Source organism: Pocillopora verrucosa, chromosome 5 (genome assembly GCF_036669915.1).
Source record: "Pocillopora verrucosa isolate sample1 chromosome 5, ASM3666991v2, whole genome shotgun sequence".
In the NCBI taxonomy this organism is placed as follows: Eukaryota; Metazoa; Cnidaria; class Anthozoa; order Scleractinia; family Pocilloporidae; genus Pocillopora; species Pocillopora verrucosa.
Genome location: NC_089316.1, coordinates 7021708 through 7036526, shown reverse-complemented (window position 1 = coordinate 7036526; position 14819 = coordinate 7021708). Strand labels below are relative to the sequence as shown.

General features: G+C 37.2%; 1 pseudogene; it reads right to left on the bottom strand.

The window, feature by feature from the left end:
- Positions 1-1165: 1165 nt before the first annotated feature.
- LOC136280922 (uromodulin-like) lies at positions 1166-13200 on the bottom strand (annotated as a pseudogene).
- Between the last annotated feature and the right edge of the window lie 1619 nt (positions 13201-14819).

The following is a 14819-nucleotide window of genomic DNA, read 5'->3' as shown; positions in this document are numbered from 1 at the left end:
GATTTCTCTTGCTAGACCCCAGATATTTATGTTTCAATGGAGCAAAAAATTGTCACATTTAGACTCGTCCTGGTGAGTTAAATACTACGGAAATTCAACAAAGGATAATCGAAATGTTTGTTTTACGCGTTTACTTCGGTTAGCTCTGAAACCACTTTTTTTGGCGCATAAAGCTGTTACAATTTTACGCCGTTCTGGAAAGATGGAGAGAAATGTAGGGTGCTAAAACAATTAGGCGAAAGTTCAGTTAACAATAAGTGATACGTCTCTCCAGACTGGAAACAGGAAATTTTCGAAAGATTCGGTTAGTGGATTTTTTCCTAGCTTTCTGTTTATCTGAAAATTGATTTATCTAATAAATCATTAAGAGAGCTTTCAAATTCATTTTTTAATAGTGTTACAAAAAGCAAAAAAGGCGGCGAAATCGCGAGTTAGCTAATAACATTACACACGCCATTTCAGTAATGAAGGCTACTGACTAGTGCTCCACAGCGGATGGACATTTTGAGTAAAACAAAATAAGAGGACAACCAACGATTGAATAACTCAACTGTAATGATAAAATGAAGTATAGGGGCTACTTCCAGTAAAAACAGTAAATCTTTAATGCCATACTTTACTGCCTCACACTAGATGGTATCAACACACACCAGTCCTTACATAATCGTACCACGTGATGCTTTGTTTTTTAAAGGGAACTATCAGGCTGAACACGTCATTAGCACTAACAAAAGCGGCATCTAATTTTTAAAATAAGCTGAAGTGAAAATTATTATACCGTGCTATATATTGTGTCCTGTTAAGCAGTTTTTCGCGTTACGAGAGCACAGCTTCGTCACATTTTGCTAGTTATCGTGCTGATTGATGTTACTACTTGTCGAGGATTTCACTAGGCATTTTCTTTTTCTTTTCTTTTCTTCTTTGTTTGTAATTATTTCTTTTATCAGAAATTGATTATTTTTGACTATTATTACGAGAGATATTTTGTAAAATGTGATATTCAAAGCATTTTTTATTGAAAGTTAACAGGACATCATCAGCGTATAAAACCTATAGAAGAAATGAACGATCGTCATAAAAAGAGGACTTCGCAATATCCCTGAGGTACGTGTTCCTGGGGATCAATTCATGAGTTCTCTTATATCTTGAAATTTTTGCTTCACATTCAGTCTGCACCACAATAGCGTAAATTGCAACCAGGTGAACCATGAAGTTTGTAAATGAAGTAGGCGCCACAATTCTTTACAAAAATGTTGTTTAAGTATCTACAACCGGAGGGACGATCACTGAAGCAGACTTCCCTGCGAACTTCACCATCTTCCACTGTAGGATGAGCACAATCCAACCGGCCTGACCGGTCTGTACCACAGTGGTATGGTTCCACTCGCGTCGTTGGCATTTTTGTTCCTGCAGCTCCCACAAAACGATACCATCCCTCTTGAAGTCTTTTATCACAAATCCATACGAGGGTCATTTTCTGTGGCACTGATCTTTCGGTTGGCCTCAGCCAGGTCTTGGTAATAATAGCAAGGATCGGCTACAAAGTAAAATTACAATTGCGACAGGATTTCAGTCATTAGCATCAATCGCTCTGACGAAGGGCTAACGCTCGAAACGTCAGCTTTTTTGGTGGCTAATTCACGTTTTCAACTCGGTTGTTAACGCTAAATTACCTGCTATACTCTCCACTGACGCAACACCACAGTTTCTTTAGAAACTTACCCCTTTATTCAATGGTTATATATATCTTTTTTAACCGTACTATAATTCTGACAGTTTACCAACCAGCAGTAGAACTTGCGTTTTACAAAAACATTAAATACGAAGTATTTGCCAAGAGATAAATTTGTACCTTGCTGGGACATTTTCAGTCGAGAAGGGTAAGAAAAGTGATTTCACCGATCACTTTAATTTTTAAATAACCTGTCTACAGAGGAATCAAGCTACTTGAGAAATAAAAATTTTCAACCCCGTTCAAATTTTGTGTGCAGCTGGGCACTTACATGGTGTATATGCACAAAATTTTATTTTTTAGCATTCTTTTTAAAATAAGCTGAAGTAAAAATTATTATACCGTGCTATATATTGTGTAATATCTTGACTAGGGAAGATGAGCAGCTTAAGCGGTGGGCACAATACTTCAATGATCTCCTCAATCGTCCTCCCCCGCCAGAACTTCCAATAATACCGGAGGCTTCAGCTGAGCTGAATGTGAACTGCGGGAAGCCATCCAAAATAGAGATTGTGCGCTCCATCAAGATGCTTAAGTCAGGGAAAGCAGCTGGCCCAGATAACATACCTCCAGAGTCCCTGAAAGCTGATCCCGACCTATCAGCAGATATCCTCTATGGCTTGCTTGGAAAGATATGGGAAGAGGAGGAGATGCACCAGGACTGGAACGAGAGCTACATTGTAAAACTGCCAAAGAAAGGTGACCGCCGGGAGTGCAAGAATTACAGAGGTATATCCTTGATGTCAGCGGCAGGGAAGGTGCTGAACAGAATTATTTTGCTTCGTCTTCAGCGGGCTGTGGATGCTACACTGAGAGATCAGCAGGCTGGCTTCAGGAAGGACCACTCCTGTATCGACCAAATAGCCACACTTAGGATAATCATTGAGCAGTCAATTGAATGGAACACTTCTCTTTACGTTAATTTCATCGACTTTGAAAAGGCTTTTGATAGCCTCGATAGAAGTGTTCTTTGGTGCCTTATGAGACACTATGGCATACCGGGGAAATTCATTCGAATCATCAAAAATTCCTATGATAAGATGACTTGCAGAGTCCTTCATGCTAGTGGATTGTCAGATAGCTTCACGGTCAACACTGGGGTCAAGCAGGGTTGTTTGATGGCACCGTTTTTGTTTCTACTTGCTATGGACTGGATCATGAAGGAAACAACTAGAGAATAGCGAAATGGGATCCAGTGGAACTTATTGGAGCAACTTGAAGATCTAGAGTTTGCTGATGATATCGCCCTGGTGTCAAGTAACAACCAACAAATGCAGGACAAAACAGCACGGCTAACAGCTAATTCCATCAAGTTAGGCCTGCATCCGAATGTGAGTAAGACCAAGGTTATGAAGGTCAACTGCACCAACAACAGACCAGTTAAAGTGAGGGATACCATCTTGGAGGAAGTAACATCTTTTGTCTACCTAGGCAGTGTAGTCAGCATTGACGGAGGTTCCGATGAAGATATCAAGGTCAGGATAAACAAAGCCAGAGTAGCTTTCAATATGCTGAGGAAAGTGTGGTCCTCCCATGTCATCTCACGGAGAACCAAATTTAGAATTTTTAACACCAATGTCAAAGCAGTCCTCCTCTATGGCTCAGAAACGTGGAGAACAACTAAGCAAACGTCCCAGAAATTGCAGACCTTCGTCAATAAGTGCCTTAGGCGAATTTTAAAAATCAGTTGGACTGACAGGGTAACGAACGAGATGCTGTGGGAATTAGCAGGCGAGGAACCAATCATAACTCAGATCTCAAAGAGAAAGTGGAGATAGAAAGTGGAGATGGATAGGTCACATCCTAAGGAAACCGGCCAACAACATCACCCGGCAGGCACTACGTTGGAACCCCCAGGGCAACAGAAAGAGGGGTCGTCCCAGGAACTCCTGGAGAAGAGGTGTAGAGTCCCAAATGAGAAACTGGGGCTACACTTGGGCCACCTTAGGAAGATTTGCCCAGGACAGAACCCGATGGAGGACGGAAGTGGTTAATGGCCTATGCTCCAATCAGAGCTAAGGGAATATATATATTCTTTTTGCCATTTTATCGACGAATGCTAGTTCATGGCTAAAGGCCTCATTCTAGAATAAATGAGTAATTAACTTGAACAAATCATTAGTATAACGTACTGTAGAGCAAATTAGCCGACTTCAACATGTTGCAAATAACGTAACAAAACGTTTCGCCAGATGGTTTAATATCGCTGAAATACACATGGAGGGAGGTCTGGTAATCTGAATTTTGATGAAATGGATTCGAAAAAGCGACAAAATGGCCAGTAATGGCTACATGACGAAAAACAATTTAGACCGAGTCAATTGAATACCTGCCCTAACAAGTTGAAAGGTATGAAAGAAACCAAACCTACCTTTACAGTTTAATCCATCAGCAATGTATCCAAGACTGCAAGTGCAGTAGTACGAGCCCTGGGTATTAGTGCAAAAGGCATTCTGATAGCAGACTTTTATCTTGCACTCGTCAATGTCTGGAAGAGAAAATACACACACAACTCAGATTCGGATAAAACTATGCAGATTCAAGGTCGCAAAAAAAAATGATAGTGTCCTATATAAACAGAAATAATCACAGTGAAAAGAGGAGCATTCCCACAACTAAATCTTTAACTTAAAGATTAAAAATGGAAAAAAATTAATTTAAATAAAAAATAGATAGGAAAAAAAGGTTCAGTACACATCCGCCATGTATATGATTCAGCAACATCGAGTTGCTATTTGATGTTTATGTTTAGCAAATTTTTCATTGAATTACCGCACCCGGGCTGTCAACGAAATGTCGAAACGAATTTGCGAAATACTTTCCTCCTTTATCATACTTTATCGTGAGTTATTCTAACAGTAGACAAAAATATAACTATACAGACCAGATTTTTTCATCATCAACTCAGGTTTATGACCTGAGAGCTTGACGTGATTGAAGCTACCGTAAAATAAATCATTAATGATCTCATTTTCTTGCTATGCCAAAAGCAGCGGCGCTGGGTTTAAAGCTTATTCACCAAAATACTTCCTAAGGACTTTTATTAATGTTAAATGGAAAGCTATCAGATTCACCTGCGCAATCACGTCCATTTCCAGTGAATCCGGAGCGATAATACAGAAATTCTAAATCCAATCATCTTCCTTCCGTGATTGTTTTGTTCATCATGGCAAAGATTTGCGAAAAATCTTGAATCAATGAATAACGTTGTAGATTTCTAAAACCAGCCATGCCACCCATTTTAGTCATTGGCTCCGCAGTTAAACGCTTGGCATATCAAACATCGATTTTGTTAAGGTTTGACAATAAAGGTCATGAGCATATTATTAATGATATTATCCATTGTTCGGGGGGATTTTAAAGGCTTTTTTTGGTAAGTAAACGAAGACTTGAAAGACTTGAAAGACCGACTTTAACTTGTTGTGGTCATAGGTTTGAGTAAGATGCTTTCCTACAAGCACCACTGCGATAAGTACGGCAATGGACACTATGATAGCAACAATGGTTACCAAACTTTTTCCACAGCATCTTGTGAGACAATTGATAGCTGCCGACGCATGTCTGCCTCCGGTTTCTGACGGCTGTTTCCCAGGGCTTTCACGTTTTGAATGTTCCAAGGACTTTCACGTTTTGAATGAACACGAGCCGCAACGATTATCTGCTTCTCTTTCGACGCCATATCCTTTTCTCTGCTATAAATGTCGGATTTCGTTTTTTATCATAAATTGTTGCGACTTAATGTGCTTCAAAGCTACTTAGGGAATGAGGAGATATTTCCCCAAAAAATCAACGCCTTGAGCCGACATGGAGCGATTTAGGCAATCTGACTCCACTAATGAGATATAACCTAGATCATGACTCCTTTCAAAAGCATGACTTTTCTTTATGTCTTTTTTTCCTTTTAATATCACATGATACAATCCAGGATCTACAAAAGGGGGTGTGGGTACGTCCGATGAGGCGAACACTTTTGGTCCTCGGAAAAGTTAATATCCTATGTTTTATGGGGTCATTGTTGGTTGTTTCGAGCCTTTGCTCCAATCTCGGTTTTAAGTCATTAAAACACCCACTATGCCTCCTTAAGTTCTTTATCAGAAATCGCTCTCGCTTAAAAGTTGTTCATTTCAGTTTCGAGACTCGGTCCAACCAACCGAACCACTCCTGGATTCCCATCACCCCCCCGCAGATTTCCAAGGGGTTAGTGACACGCCTGCTATATCATCCTGATAACGCAAACCTGAAATAATATTTTATCGTTAAATCATGATGTCATTACAAAATAACTGAGATACTACAAGCGCCCTGATAGATCAATTCCTATCGTTTACTGTATTGGTAAACCCACGGAAAAAAAAAGCAATGGACTGCACAAGAATTAAATCCAAAGAAATCTAATTATCTTACCAAAAAGTAGTTTATTGTTAAGATATTGCAAAAATTAAGAATTATTCAACTGTTTCACTTATCTCCCAAGAGTTTTTAGTAATAGTTCTTAGTCAATTTTGGTACCAACACCAATACAGCATGTCTTACCAGTACCAGAGGGATCAAGGACTCTTCGATTCGTTCAAGGCACCGCACCAAGTTGTTGCTGTGGTTAATGTTACGGCTTATGCAAGTTCATTTATAAATAAATGTCTTTTTTTTTTACAATCATCGCGGGTCAGCACTATGAAATGAACCTACTCCCCAGCAGGAAATGTACACAATTATACATTCCCAGCCTGCAAAAGACAATATTACGACTGTGTATTTCTCTACTGTTCTATGACGAGACGTTGAGATCATCGTTCGCGACATGCATGTCACATGGACTTATGAAAGTTTTTGCACGCGATCGTTTACTAAACAAGCTAATGGCTGGTATATTGTTCTCCAAATAGATTATTCTTTGAAATGGTTCTACTATTGTCAAGATTTTCTGTGATAGACCTCAAATATTTATCTTTCAAAGGAGCAAAAAACTGGTCTCCTAGTAATCATCTCCAGTTGAGTTAAATGCTACGGAAATTCAACAAAGCATAATTGAAATGTTTGTTGTGCACATTTACTACGGTTTCTTCTAGCGAATTATTAAATCTACCTAATCAACACTTGGAACCGTGTACAATTTACATATTTTGATCCAAAAGTAAAAATACTCCCTTCCTAGCAGAACGTTTAGACACGAAAGCAAGATTAACAGATATATTGAGGCCTACCAATGAACGTCACTTTTCACTTTGAAGAAAACAATGGATATCACGAGTGAACAAAGCATTTATTTCATTTAATGTGTATATTTCTTTATTTCAAGATTTATTCGATAACAGGGAAACCTAGATAAGTGAGCAATTTCACCTTTTTTTTACTTTTTTTTTTAGCAACCCGTGAAAGGAATGGGATGGGTACGGCAGATTTCTAGTTATAACCATTATTATTTTACGCTCCTGAAAAGAGCAATGGGCCATTCCGTTGTTGTTGTTGTTTTTTTTTTTGTTTTTGTTTTTTATTGCGAACTCCTTCCTCCTCTCCTCTGTTTCCTTTAACTGCATCTTTAACCCCCTAACTACTATCAGTAACTGATATAGGTCCCATTTTGTGATAAATAGCAATTGAACACTAGCACTGCTTGCTTGCAAATAAATCAAGGGGTACGTAAAGTTGTATTAAGCAGTCCCTACTGCGAAAGCTTATACATATATGCACTACATGTAATTCAAGCTGGTGAACAGCTTTCAGTTGAGTGTCAAAAGTCATGCCTTATTCCTATTCCTCTATTATCTTTAGTTTATGATCATGAGAGCCAATATTACTCACGTATGTCAATAGTAAAGAATATCGACCTTGCATATCAATACTGAACTAGTTATAAAAGAATTCACAGCGAACTGATCCGTTTTCAGGCTTTTCTAGTCACTGCACCTGGCTTTGGTGCACGGAAATTTTATCATGGTTTTTCCGCCATCAGATCTTTACTACATCACATACACTGCATTTCGTTTAATGTTCACTTAAAGTTTAAGACACTCATTCAGGATTGCTCTAGGTAAAATCATGGTGTGTTTATTAAGAGTTGCACAATTTCTCTAAAACATAATGATTGATTTCACCATTCTGCTACATTTACGCAGCTTAAAAAGTATTCAACCTATCTCAGTTTCCTCCGAGTAGACCATCTATGATTTACGCCAAATTCTTTCAGGTTTATAAAGAAATAGTGTTTATAAGTGTTTATCTCATTTGCTATGCGTTTAAATTTCTTCTCAGTCACGGAAGATAAATACTTGACTGGAGAATCGAGTGTAACTTCTAACCCGTCAACCTTACCCTAAACTAAACCCAAAATACTTAACATTGGCATTTGGGATTTCTTTTCTATGCCATGATTAATGGTTTCATGGGATTAGAGCAAGGACAATATCTTTCTTTCAAAATTCTTGGAACTTTGAAATCTTTTTTTTTTATTTTAGTGTGAAACTGCGATACAAATAGTTAAACTTTAATTCCATACCTTGCTGCCTTACACTAGATAGTATTAATCAACACTGGCCCTTACATAATCGTGTTGCAACTATTAGACTGAACACCGATCATCAGCACTGACAAAAGCAGCATCTAACTTTTAAAATAAGCTGATTCAGGTGTAAAAATTATTATACTGTGCTATATATAGTGTCCTTTTTAGCAGCTTTTAGCGTTTTGATGACACAGTTTCACCGTATTTTGCTAATTATCGTGCTGACTGATGTTCCCGCTTGTCTAAGATTTCACCATTTAACACGTTTCTTTCTATTCTCTTCTTTTTTGTTTGTTACTAATTATTTTCGCAGAAATTGATTATTCGTGATTATTACGAAAGAGATGCTTTGTAAAATGTGAAATTCAAAGAGTTGTTGATTGCAAGTTAGGAGGACATCATCAGTGTCTAATTGAAATCTATAGAAGAAATGAATGATTATCATAAAAAAAGGACTTCGCAAATCCCAGAAGTAGGTGTACCCGAGGAACAACCTATGAGTTCTCTCAATTATTTCTTGAAATTTACACATTCAGTCTGTACTACAGTAGCGGAAGTGACAAAAAGATGGGTGATGAGGTTTGTAGATGAAGTAGGATCCACAGTTTTTTACAAAAATTTTTCTAGTGTCTTTGCAACCAGTGCTACGATCACTAAAGCAGACCTTCCCGTCAACTTCACCATCTTCTACTGTAGGATGAACACCATGCAACCAGCCTGACCAGTTTGTTCCGCATCTGTATGCTGGCACACGCGTTGTTGGCATTTTTGTTCCTGCTGCTCCTACAAAACGATACCATCCCTCAGGGAGTTGGTTGTCACACAGCTCTGAACCGTAAGGTGTTACGTAACTTAATTTTCTACTGGCTTCACTCAGGTTTTTATAATGATAGCAAGGATCGTCTACAAAGTGAAATTATAATTTATAAAGGACTTAGGGTATTAGAAATGACAATTGCATTAAGTTAGAGGTCTACTAATACCTGCGTGGGACATTTTTAAACCATGAAGCTAAAAAATCAACATGGAAAGTAAAATTTACACGGATAGCAGTATTGTGTCCATCTCCAGTATATTCAGGTTTCTGTTTCGTGGATCTGAATTCGACTATACTTTTAGTCTTTCAACACTAATTTTTATTACAGAAAAAAAAAAGATTTTCCGTGATAAAATCGGATGTCAACGACAACCTGAAGCGATAAAAAGTGAAAAGTTAGCCATCCTGATGGTTAGATACGATAAAAATATAATTTTTTGCTCTTACCATGGAGCACACATATTAATTACATGTTAAGTTAATTTTTTATTTCTATTTTGTTAGACAGCACTTCGCAACGGGTAGTACTGCGTGCCTTACAACAAAATAGAACACAATCAACGCTTCTCTATTTAAATATAATCTATCATATTCACCTTTGCAAATGTGTCCATTTCCAGTATATCCAGGCTGACATTCACATACATGTGATCCAATGGTGTTTGTACATTTTGCATTCTCGTGACAAGAGTGGTTTCCTTTACACTCGTCAACATCTAGGTAATCACAGACAAGAAAGGATCTCACAATTATATAACATTTCCTGTGCAACAACCATTACCTTGTTGAAGATTGTTAGCCTTGGCTGTTGTCAACCCTTTGCTGGATCGCGAGAACACGAGATTTTCTCAAATAAAAAGAACAAGTCATCTGTTATCACTACAAAAGTCTTAGTCGAGTAACTGCCTCCCCCTATGTAATAAAGTTTAAAATTTGGCTTTCTACAGTATCAAAAAAAAACAACAACAACAAACAAAAATTCATTGTAATAGTCAAAAAGAATCTGAACGATTCTGAGATTATTGACTATACCTGTACAACTGCGTCCATTTCCAGTATATCCAGGTTTGCATGTGCAAACGTGTGATCCGTTTGTGTTATTACAAGTAGCATTTACGTGACATTTACCAAGGTATATTTTGCATTCGTCAATATCTGTCAAAAAAAAAAAAAGGAAAAAAGGGAAAAGATTGAAAAATGGGATTGGTTTTTATTCAAGAGTCACATATGTACATGTACGAAAAAAGTAGCATACTCGTTTATAATTTTCTGGTTTCATGCGATTCTTGGGTTGAGCCAATAAGTGAAACCGCTATTTTTTAATCTTTTTCACCTTGGTTCAGCAAATACTACCTATTTGCTACCGTTATACTACAAATACTGTCTGACCATTTCTCGAAAATTTCTCTAGCTTTTTTTTCGCTAATTGAAAGTGAAATTTCGGAATGAGCGAACCGGCAAGTAGCAGCAGATGAACCAAATTAAGGTAAAGTCGGACAGTAGACTCTAGTTAGTAATGGGAGACGTAATTTTTATTGACTTCTCGTTGAAATATTGCGAAGTTTCGTCTAACAAAATAGAAAAAAAATAAACTTGCATGTAATTTATAAGCGTGCTCCATGATAAGAGCTAGAAAAAATATTTTTTTTTATTGTATCTCACTATCGGGATGGCTGACTTTTTACATGAACTGCTCTTATTTTGCCACGGGATCACAAAACACGTTATATAAGAAACGAAAGAAAAACGAACTAAAAGAAATCATCCATGACCGCATTTCCTTGTTATTCCGCGCAGATAAGATTCAGCACAATATGCAATGAGACAAATTCACGCCACTTTCACCAACGAAAGAGTAGTTGTCATACCAGCATTGAAAATCAGAAAAAAATTTCTCATATACGTCATTTCAAGAGGTGACTAAGACTCATACCCTTTTCACAACGTTCTCCCTCGAATCCAGGAGGACACAAGCATTGATATCCCTTGAGTGTAAATCCAGACTGGCAAGTTGCGTCATTTTCGCAGTAGGGACTCTTGTCACAAGCGTTCTGAGGGAGAAAAAAATTGAAATAGCGAAAGAAAGATGGAGGGATTGAATGAAAGAAGAAACTCAATACCGAATGATCGAATGCACGAAAATTTGCATAAACATTCATAATTCTTTTTATATTATTCACAGGTGGGAATTTCGAAAAATCGATATGTTACTCACCTTCGAGCCACGGTAATAAAAATTTACATCAGATGTCAAGTCACTATCATTTTTTAGATGCGTGGCGTTATTTAGTTCACAGATGTGACCCGGGTCATTATTGTCAGGATCTTTTTTGAAGTTAAGACTCACACAGTTGTCATTCAGGTAGCACATTAGCTCACAGTCATCTAAGTTCTTTACTTTTGTTGTTTCAATAGCGTAGTTTTCCAAACGTCTTTTAGCGAAGAAGTAATAATCTGGAAACAGCAGTGCTCGTTCTCTCTCTAAAATAGACAAAATTAAGGAAGATATTAGGGATAGATTTTCGTTGCCCAAGAGTGGAGCTCTGAGAACGAATTCCTCAGCAAGAATTTCGGGATCTAAGCAAGCAACGGCGGCAAATACATCTGGAGCGTAATTAAACAAAAATTGTTATGAGTAAAACGACATATTAAATGCATTTTAAACATTGTAATTTGCTTTGCTGTTTTCTGCAAAACAATACTATTATTATATGAGTTATTATTACTGAGTTCTTCTTCTCGAAAAGCGAGCGGTGCTTAACTATTGTCGAGTGTTTATTGGAAGAATACATGACTCTAGAGGTCCCTTGTGACTTTTTTGTCATTATTATTATCATTATTATTATTATTATTATTATTATTATTATTTTAATTCAAGTATGGTGTCAAAAGAGGAAATTTATTCTAATTTCCATCAAAAGCAACCATTGTTGTCTGGTATCACGTAACAGATTAATATTCGGCTTGATATGCGTGCACTTCACGAGCAAACGTAGGTTTCAGAGAATTGCCGTAGGTTTTAAAGAATTGCCAGCTTTTGCGTTAAAAAATACTTCTTAATTTCAGTCAATTGCTTTCCTTACATTTCTCTTTTCGTTTATTCCTCTATCACGACTGACAAGTCAATTTAAAATCCGCTTACATCGTTTTTCTGCTGTTGAAAAATTATTGATCGGAGCATCAGAGGTTTTAGAAGGGAAGAAAGGAAAACATGCAATTTAAGACGATAAATTTAATGAATTGCAGTCGAAGGTAACGTTTCAGATAAAGTTGGAAAGAGAATAAAATTTGTAATTTGCATAAAACATCTGCTCAACTTGTTTTGATATGGATCTTCTTACTCAAGTTATTTGTTTCTTGGTAATTTTAAAAGCCTCTACCTCGAAACTTTTCCTTAAGGGGTTTTCCCTCTATCTTAAAAAATAGCTTACTTCAAAACTTGTGATTATCTTATTTTTGCGTACAAATGTTTAACACGGAAAATGCAATGTATTCCATCTGACGGCGTTGTTTTTCTTTAAAATAACATCTCTATGCTGACTAAGAGCGGCTACATTTCTCTCCTTAAGATGCAAATTATTGAATTTCCGTCCGCCAAAATACAAAAAAAAATTTTTGATAGCATCGTCTTCCTGTCATGTTATCATGAGTTGAGTGTTAGGAACGTAAACTTTTCGAGTGAGGCAATACTTCCCCATAAAAGTTGTTAATTCATTTTGTAAATGTATGCTTTCGAGAATTTCCTTTGTTAAATACCATTTTACGTCTGGAAAAAAGAGTTTACAAGTATTTCCTTCCTTTGCTAATTATTTTCGTTGAGTTCAGGTTTCTAGTTTAGTCGTAGCTCTTACGTCTCTCGCTAAGTTCTCACGTACGTGTAAGTCTATCAGCTCTGAGCATGACCTGTCTTAATTTACATCAGTGGAATACTAAGATAATAACAGCCTTAAGGAATAAAATTGTAGGACTGTAATACAAGTATAGGATAGAAAATGATTCGCATTTGCAGCTCACCTTTGCCAAACGTCAGGTACGTCATCGATGTAGTGCAGACTACGAATATAAAAAACGCAGAAAATTCCATGTTTCCTCAAGACTACGGACCTTAATATTGATGCTTTCAGTGTGCCACAAACTTTGAGTCGACCACCTGCATTGAGTTATGGATTAAGTAGTGGAAATCGACCAGCTTGTATTGAAAATGGGATGCTAACAAGTTTAACAGCTGTCAGTTCTGACGCAATAAAGTTCTAAATTTCTGCCAATGACACGCACACGTTTCCTTGTCTGCGAATGAACACGGTTTCGATCTCGACATCTTCCGCTTTGCTACATAAAAAATGCACTTTGGGGGCTACAACTCGGTGTCAAACATCGGATAAGGCGCAGAAAATTTTTTCCCACAATTTACAATAAGATTTACTTCAATTCCTTCATAACAATAATAAATGCAGTGCGTTTTAGTCAATAAGCATTGTGCATGCATTCTTAAGAACAGTAGGTGAATATGAAGGTGAAAACAGTCACGTAAACATACGAGTTCCTTTACGTTTCTCGGAGATAAAACACCTCCAAATTTTCAAGGTAGATCTATGAACTCGGCGTATTTTTCTTTTAAACTTATTCAGAGTTCACATCATACCTTGAAAAAGTGATTGAGCCATGGATAATTAACGTTTTCTATGATGACACAAGCATGATAATAGAGTCCTATCATCTGAAAAGTTTGGCCCCGCTCATGCAATCCTATGAAAATCATAATGTGTGTAGGGCCAGACGGGTTGGCTTTGAGCGATCCACGAAAGAAAGCCGTCCGCCTCGCGTTCGCATGACTCTGTTGGATTTTCCGAAAACGAAAATCCTTATTTTGGACTTGAAATAAGCAAGAAATTATCAAATAAGTCAAGGATTTTGTATTTCGAATTGCGAGTTTCTTTAACTAACTCGAAGAACTGAAGAAAATATTTTTCACAGTACAATCATTTTTTCACCACCTTTTGATGAAGTTCGTGATACCGAGCCGAGAATGTTATCCCGTCCGGAATTCTCACATAGTCAATATGTACCTGATGATTAAAAGATGAGTTAATATTCATGTTTGAAGCCGTCGATATTTAGTCGTTCTATCAGCCCTCACATTCATCAATGTCACAATGAATTCATGAGTAGCTCGAAAACGCTGTTTTGCTTAAACAAACATAAATTCTCAGCAAAAGAGAGGATCTTCAAACCACTGAAATTCCGTAAAAATGCTTGTCTTCTTACGACCGACTTTGTTTTAGACAGACGAACCTGAACCCACGGGGAATAGCGGGGTGAACGCTTAAAACAGGTTTCACAGAATAGGGATAGTTAAAAAAACGATAAAAAAGTCACTGTTTTAGGCCATATTATATCACTCAATATGCAAAATATCACTTAAAAATACTACCACCATTGATTTCAGGAGAGAAAAATGGATTGGATTTTACTTGAAAGATTATTCTTTGTTTTATTTGAGTGACCCGCTCTAAATGATCGTCATCGAGCAGAGGTTCGACAAGTAATCCCATGATGCGCGAGGGATGGGAAATCAAGGATGATGATCTGTTTTATTTGTTTCAGTTGTTTGCCTGACATGGCAAACCTTAATTTTCCTCTTTTTCAAGTACACTTAGAGAAAAACAAGAGTTAAGGGTGGATATCAAATCATATAAAATAAAAGTCAATTTATTTAGGTATGTATTAAGCATGATCATCTTTTGCCTTACAAGATCCAACCTTCTCAGCGC